Source organism: Protomyctophum parallelum (assembly GCF_964188405.1).
Source record: "Protomyctophum parallelum genome assembly, chromosome: 4".
NCBI lineage: Eukaryota > Metazoa > Chordata > Actinopteri > Myctophiformes > Myctophidae > Protomyctophum > Protomyctophum parallelum.
In genome coordinates this window covers 43,857,466-43,865,837 of record NC_139700.1, presented here as the reverse complement: position 1 = coordinate 43,865,837, position 8,372 = coordinate 43,857,466, and positions in this window count along the sequence as shown.

Genomic DNA, 8,372 nt, shown 5'->3' with positions numbered 1-8,372 from the left:
AAATCTCATTTAGACTGCCACTGCATCAGACGCCCGTGTTTAGTGTTTACCACCGAGGTTCTGCACACTAACCCCAGTAATTAAGAAGTGCCCTTACTTAAGAAGCAAGTGGAACCCACTAAACTCTGTTACATATGGACCTGTGGTCTATAGCCAGCTCATGTTAAGAAAGTCCCTGAGTAGTACATCTGTTTGGTTTTGTCTTCCCTTTTTCACCCGAGATACTGTAGAGCCTCTTCCCTTTGACCAAAAATAATAACCAGGCCGAGGAGGAGAGCTTATACAATGTAAATACAACCTCGCAGAACTCACGTTCACACACCGCGTGCAGGCCGATGTCGTGACAGAAAACACATGTGGCCGCGGGAAAACATTACAGGCCTATTTAAAAGAAGTTATACCCTCATGCATTTTAATGTCTCGACTCCAAGCAATCATCATGCACGGGATGCAGCTGAGTATAATCAGTGGAGTGCAAAGTACTCAAGTGCTGTACTTTGAAAGGTACTTTTTACTCCACCAAAATCTACAATTATTTGAAAATCTACAATTATTTGAAAACGTACGTTAGTTAGTTAGTTACTTACTTACTTACTTTGTAAGTTTGGATTATTATTACGAAACATACATTATTTAAACTATGGCTATTTGAAGATGGGCAATCTGCTGTACAAGCAAACAACAAGTTGTGAGCTTGTAGATCTGCTATTTTCAAAATATGTTTCATAGATATGGACCACTGCCACATTGCGGTATTGCTACTTTTACTTAAATGAAAAGTGCTCCTTCACGACCCCGACGGCATGGATATGACTCAGGAAACTGATGCCTGTCATGACATCACTCCCTGGCGCTCGTCCAATGCCAGGCAGAGGGACAGGGGCCAAATTAACACTGGTGGAAGAATTTGTTTTTAACCTAACTAACAAATTATCAATACTACAATGTAGAAATACAAGTTACAAGTAAAAGTCCAGTAATCAAAATGTACTCAAAATGTTGTGAGCTTGTAGATCTGCTATTTTCAAATAGCCAAAGTTTAAATAGTAACTAGTAAGTAAAGTATTTGTAGTGGGGTAAAAAAAAAAGTGTCTCTGAGATAAAAACTGTCTCTGAGATGTAGTGGAGTAGTAGAACACTGGAAATAGTCAAGTAAAGTAAATAAAATAAGTAAAAAATAAATAAAGTACTACAGTACTTACTTACTTGCAGAGAGAGAGAGAGAGAGAGAGAGAGAGACCAATGAGAGTTCTTCATTTATCAATGTCATTCCCTTTTCATTTATTTCCCTAGATGCCATTAAAATGCTTTAGAATCATTGTGGACTAGAGTTTTCAACAGCCTCTTGACTAACAAAATAAATGTTTCTGTTGACACTTCTTAACCCCTTAGTATTTCTATTCGGGGCATGTCATCATAATACAGTAGGTGGACAACATTCTGTGAAACATGCAGATCTACAAGCTCTCAACATGTCACAATGAGACCGACTATTTTTGGAAGAGGGGAATAAAGTAGGGGGCCAAAGGTAAAGCCATATTGGTTGATTGATTGATTGATTGATTGATTAGTGGAATACCTTATTAGACAGAAATGTAAATGGCACATGACACAGTAAGACATTAGGGCTTAAACCACTTAATATACACTAATACTATACTAATAGCCGATCTTTAAGCTCACAACACGTCACAACATGATGCGTTGTGAGCTTGTAGATCGGCTATATACGGCCAAAATCGTCACCCTAGAATAGGGACACTTATAGGGGCTCATGTGGTTAAGTGGTTAACGTGTAAACATGTTGACAAAATGTATGGTTGATCCGTGTTGACCGAGCAGCGATGACACACAGTCAACCCAGGTTAATGTCTGTGCTTTGGTTTCAGCTCACCAACAGTACACAACAACAACATGCCCTGTAAACACTGGACCTTATCCAGACATGGGAATCAAATGGACCCGTAAGGCTCCACTCTAAGTTATATAGGGCAATGGTGGAAAGTAACTAAGTACTTTTACTTAAGTACTGTACTTAAGTACAATTTTGTATTTGTACTTTGGGTATTTTTCCAGTACTTCTACTTCTACTCCACTATATCTCAGAGCCAACATTTTTGCTTTTACTCCACTACAATTATTTGAAAACTTTAGTTACTAGTTACTTTGGAGATTTTAATTTTGATTAGAAAACAAACATTAACCACTTCAGCCCTATACATTTCGGCCATTTGAAAATAGACGATCTACAAGCTCACAATGCGTCGCAACACGATGCATTGTGAGCTTGTAGATCTGCTATTTTCAATAGATTTTGTACACATTTTGAACTTGTGAAATGGGACATTCTGCAACATGAGTACTTTAAGTACATTTTGATGCCGATACTTTTATACTTTTTCTCAAGTACATTTTCAATTCCATACTTGTAACAAAGTAGTTCTAAATTGCAGTATTGGTACTTTTACTTAAGTAAAACAATTGAGTACTTTTTCCACCAATGATATAGGGGTCCTTTCTTTGAATTCCTTGAATAATATGTTCAAGTGCAGCTGCAAATTGTGTGGTGTGGCTCTGAGTATAAAACAGTCATGCAACATCAACCAACATTCAAAATATTGACTGTAAATTTAATCTCATGTGATAAATGACGATCAGAATGACATGACAATGACTGGCATACTTGCCGATAGCATTTTGAGCAGTATCGGCAGATTTTCCGATACTGGTATCGGAAAAACTCTAAATGAACGTCAACATTTAAAAAAATCCTTCTAAATCATGCATGACAGTTTTCTGAAATACCTATGTTTCTATATCAGTGGTGCTCAATATTTCATGTCTAGGACCCCCAGAATCATGTATTTGGCCGCCGACCCCCATCTGAAAATATGTTGTTCCAGAAGCAAAGATTTTAGTTAAAATTAATCGCTGTGAAAGAATATATATTCAAAGATTTGCGCCACATTTTCACGACCCCCATCTGAAAAAAAAGGGACTTTCCCAGGGACTTTCCCAGAACGGAAGATATGTTTAAAATTAATTCCTATAATTATTCAACATTTTTACATACACTTTCAACATTTTTCAAAATAAATGTGTAATGTGGGCCTGGGCCGTGTGGCTGAGCGGTCCAGGCACCTATAGGCCGGCAATCCAGCCTGACTGCGTGCCGCGGGTTCGAGTCCCGAGCCCGCCAGTCTTCGCCGCATGTCTTCCCCCCCCATCTCTCTCCCCCTTCCCTGTCACATTACTGTACCCTATCAAATAAAGGCAAAAAAGCCAGAAAAAGTATAAAAAATAAAATAAAAAAGTCTAATGTGCCGCAAGCTTGTATATCTGCAATTTTTGTTAACCACTTAAAACATAATGTTCTATGAATAGCGTACATTACACAGATGCTTCCTATGGGTTTTAACGGGGGTTAAAGACGAGTGAAGTCAGAGCCTCCAAACATAGCTCTGGCTGTGGCATCCAGCAGCCTGCATTCTCCAGGAGGCCTGCTGGTTATTCTTAGCAGGACATCTTGTTGCCCCCAGGCCGGGCATTCAAGCTCCTTGTGGGTAACTTTAGTAAGACCTATCCCGTCCCGTTTGAACCGGGGGTGGGGGGGGGGGGGACCCGTTAAATGTAGAACGCGGTGACCATAACAGGAGCGGTAGGGTGTCTCTCGGCCAGTGGGAGGAGTGAGGTACTGGCGGTGAGAACTGGGGAACAGTGGGGTCCAAGCCAGTGTTGTTTTTGGCAGCAAATTTAGATTTTAGTTTTAGGCATATAGTCTCTTGAATGGTTTTCATTTAGTTTTTGTCACATTTTAGTCACCTGGAATGTTTTAGTGTTAGTCTAGTTTTAGTCGACTAAATATCATACGATTTTAGTCGACTAAATCTACAGTTGATTTAGTCGAACAAAATGCATTTTGTCGGGCCTTGATGCCGTAGTAATGGCTGATTTTACACTTGCTGAAAATAGCCGATCTACAAGCTCACAACGCGCCGCGCGTTGTGAGCTTGTTGATCGGCTATTTTCAGCATGCAACCAAGAGTAAAATGACTTGTACTGGATCTCTTGTCCACTAGTCCCTTCATAACATTTTAGTCTAGTTTTTATTTGTTGACGAGATCGTCTTATTTACTCTTATTTTTAGTCATCATAGATTCGTTTTCATTTAGTTTCCATTTAATGAAAATGGAAAAAGAAAAAAGGTAGTCGACGAACATTTTTTTGTCTTAGTTTTAGTCGACGAAATCAACACTGCTCCAAGCATTAACCACTTAGGGGTAGGGTTTAAGTGGGCTTACAGTATGTACTTTGTCGACCGCCCTCACCCTTTTTAATGATGTGGCTCTGAAAGAGGATAAGCTGTCTGTCTGTCTGTCTGTCTGGTCCGCTAGACCAAACAACGTCAAATTCCCCAGGCACACTGTCACTGTAGTAATGTTAGTCTTTGACGAAAGTTCAACTTAGAGATGTAACGACCCATCATTCGTCTGCCCCAATCAGATCTACGTTACCTTGTCCGCACCCCTTTATAAACGCTCCGCATTTCCCATCGCTCACCTGTGCTTCCGTTCAGGTAGTCAGGTAACGCGCATCGATCATGTCAGATCCAGACGACAGCACCTCTCACCGCCGCAGCTCCAGGCTGGCTGCCGCCGAGTATGTCCACTGGCCAGACGAACTCATTTACGCCGCGCTCTCCGGCCACGGCATCGTTCCCGAACGGGGCCTAACCCACTCTCAGCTGGTGGATCTCCTTCTCGCCACCATCGAGTCCTCGCAGCCTCAGCACCACGAGTCTCCCAGCCAAGGCAAGAGTAAGGGTAAAAAGAAAAATACAACCCCGCGTTCAGCCGAGCTCGCCCAGGACGAACCTGGCGGCTCCCAGGCCGACGCCGACCCCGTTCAAAATCCGCATTCGCCGTCATCTCACGACTCCACCGCCCTGCTGCTGTCAGCTATGGCCACCCTGGCCAACGCAGTCGGGGCACTCGAATCACGGCTCCCTCAGCAAGCGCCCGTGAACCCTCCTCCAGCGGCCGCCAGCGCCACGCTCTCGTCCTCCTTTCCTCCTCAAAACAACCCGGTGCTTCTCCACCCGCGGTCCGGGTTCACCCTCTCCTCCGCCCAGCCAGTTGCCCCTGCCGGTAATTATTTCATTTCCCCCTTTTCCGCCATCTCCTCTCACCTCAGAGCCCAAATAATCGAAGGGAAGGACGTTAACCTAGCCGCTCTCATCCTCCCCTCTCCCGAATGCGACAGAAAGCTGGTAGGCTCCGACCAGCTCTCTGTCGTGTTCCGCGCCGCTGATCCCCGCATTAACCGTTCCCTCGACTTCTGCGACTTTGTTATAGCCTTCGGCTTGTTTAGGGACACCCTGTGCGATGCCTTCCCAGAGCGTAGATCCGAGCTAGACTCCTACCTCGCTCTCATTAGCGAAATCAAACGTAGATACGGCGGTTCTATGTTTTACGATTATCACAAAGCATTCTCAGCTAAAGCGGCTAACTTCCTCTCTCGCTTCAACTCAACACTCAACTGGGCGTGCCTAGATACAGAGCTGCTTATCCTACACGTAGGCGGCCACAGGGCCCTTACCTGCCATCTGTGCAACCAGGTAGATCACTCCGCCGAATCGTGCCCCAAGTCAGTGTTCCTCGCTCCCTCGGCGAAAAAAGAAAACCGCCCAAAAACTTCGAATCCTTCCGCCTTCGACTCTCAAGATTTCTACCCCCAGGACCGGCCCCCCCCGGGCCAGAGGGACTCCCGCGGAAGAGAGGTGACCTTCTTTAATAACATGGCCATATGTAACAACTTTAATGAAAACGTCTGCACCTTCGGTAAATGTCAATTCTCTCACGTTTGTAGCTACTGCAAAGATCCCCACCCAAAGTCCGTGTGCCCGAGGCGAACCCGCCCTTCGAGGGATGCCAGCAGGGAGGGTCCACCTCACAAAACTACTCGATACTCCAAACCATTCTAAGCAGCCACCCCTCCACCCCCATCCACATTCACGTTTTATCCGCCGCTCTATCATCTCACCCCGACCCAGTTTTCACGGACTATCTCCTCACGGGCCTATCGCAAGGTTTCCGCGTCGGCGTTCTCTCACCCCTAACCCACTCTCATGTGTTTCCTAATCTCCAATCTGCCCTGTCAGAACCAGAAATAGTCGCTTCTCTCCTGGAGAAAGAGGTTCTCAAAGGCTTCATGGTAGGGCCCTACCCCACCCCGCCTTTCAATCCGTTTCGCAGCAATCCCATCGGGATCGCCACGCGAAAATATTCGGGGAAAAAACGTTTAATCATAGACCTGTCAGCCCCCCGCCACGACCTGTGCCCCAGCGTAAACTCCATGATTCCGCTCGAAAACTTTTCTCTGCATTACGCTTCCATTGACGACGCAATAAAACTCATTAAAATAGCAGGCCAAGGCGCGTGGCTGGCAAAAGCAGATATCACAGACGCCTTTAAAGTAATGCCAATCCACCCGTCCCAGTGGTCCCTTTTCGGCGTTAAATGGGAGAACTTGTTCTATTTCGCCACTCGCTTAACGTTCGGCTGTAGAAGCAGCCCCCACATATTTAACCAGCTTTCGGAGGCGCTCTGCTGGGTTCTGCTGAATGTTAACCGTCTACCCTTTGTCCTCCACCTTCTCGACGACTTTCTGTTAATAGATTTTCCCTCCCAGTTCCCCCCCACCAGCCTCCGTTCACTCAAAGAAACGTTTAACGCCCTAGGGGTCCCCCTCTCGTCCGAAAAAACAGTCGGCCCGGCCAAGTCCGTCGAGTTTCTCGGTATCCTCCTAGACTCCGTAGAGATGAAAGCCTCCCTCCCGTTGGAAAAGCTAACTCGCGTCAGAGAATTAATCCAGAGCGCCGCTTCGCCCCGCACCAAGCGCCAGCTGCTTTCACTTCTGGGTCATTTCAATTACGCAATCAAAATAATTCCCCAGGGCCGCTCGTTCATATCCCGGCTGCTGGAGTTGGCCAGCAGCGTCGATTCCCTTAGCGACGTAGTTGTTCTAGATGCAGGCTGTCAGTCCGATCTCTTGTTCTGGTCAAAGTTGTTACAAGATTGGAACGGTATCTCCCTTTTCTATCACGACCCCGTATCTCCGGCCCACGAAATGCACTTATTCACCGACGCGGCGCCTTCTGCAGGTTTTGGGGGGATCTTCAAAGGGGAGTGGTTTTCCGACAGCTGGCCCGTCGAACTAACTCAGCCACCGGTGTCCATAGCCCATTTCGAACTGTACCCCATCGCCGTAGCCTGCAAGCTCTGGGGGTCCCGCTGGGCTCGCAAGCGTATAGTGTTCAACTGCGACAATGAGGCCACAGTCTTCGTCATAAATAAAGGCCGCTCCTCCTCCAATCAGATCATGCCCCTTATGAGATTCATCACCTGGTCCTCTGTCATGTTCAATTTCACGGTCCGCGCAGCTCACGTTCCTGGCCGCCTTAACAATATCGCTGACTGTCTCTCTCGTTTCAAACTCCAGGAGTTCCACCAGCGATGCCCTTCAGCCAAGCCACTCCCCCTGATCTGCCCGGCGCACCGAGAGCTAGTTCTGTCCTGACGCCCCACATCCAACACCTCCGTTCTCTCGCCGACGTCTATATTAGATCCGCCCTCTCTCCCGCCACCGCATCCTGCTACGCCTCGGCCTGGCGCAAGTTCGGTCAGTTCTGTGCCTGTCACTCCACTCCTCTCTTCCCGGTACTAATCTCAACCGTCGCCCCTTTTCTCGTCTTTAATTTCAAATTTAATCATCTCAGCTACGGCTACATGAACAATCTACTGGCAGGGGTCCAGTTCCACGCCCGCCTTCGCGACCCCCTTTTCCCCAGCCTGTTCGCTAACTCACATATCAAACTCCTCCTAAAGGGCTTTCAGCGATCGTCACGCCACGTCCCGGACAAGCGTCTCCCCATCACTCTAAACATTCTCCACTCCCTCGTCTCGGAACTCAGGAAAGGAGTCTTCACTCCTTATCTAGACCGCCTCCTCGAAGCCGCCCTTCTCCTCGCCTTCTACGGATTCCTTAGGGTAGGCGAGTTCACGACCAGGTCCACGGCGTTCGACCCCTCTAGAGACGTCTGCTGCTCCGACCTCCGCTTCACCTCCACCGGCTACAACCTATCTCTGAAACACTCAAAAGCTGACCGCGGCCACAAAGGCTGCCTCGTCTCGGTGGCCAAGGTCTCCGGCAACTTCTGCCCCTTCTCCTCCATGCTGCGCTTCCTCTCCGTTAGAAAACGCTCCTCCGGTCACCTTCCTCTCTTCAGCCTCCCGAACGGTCTCCCTCTCCACCAGCACGCCTTCACCTCCCATCTCCGCTCCCTGCTCCAAAGATGTGGCCTTCCACCCGAC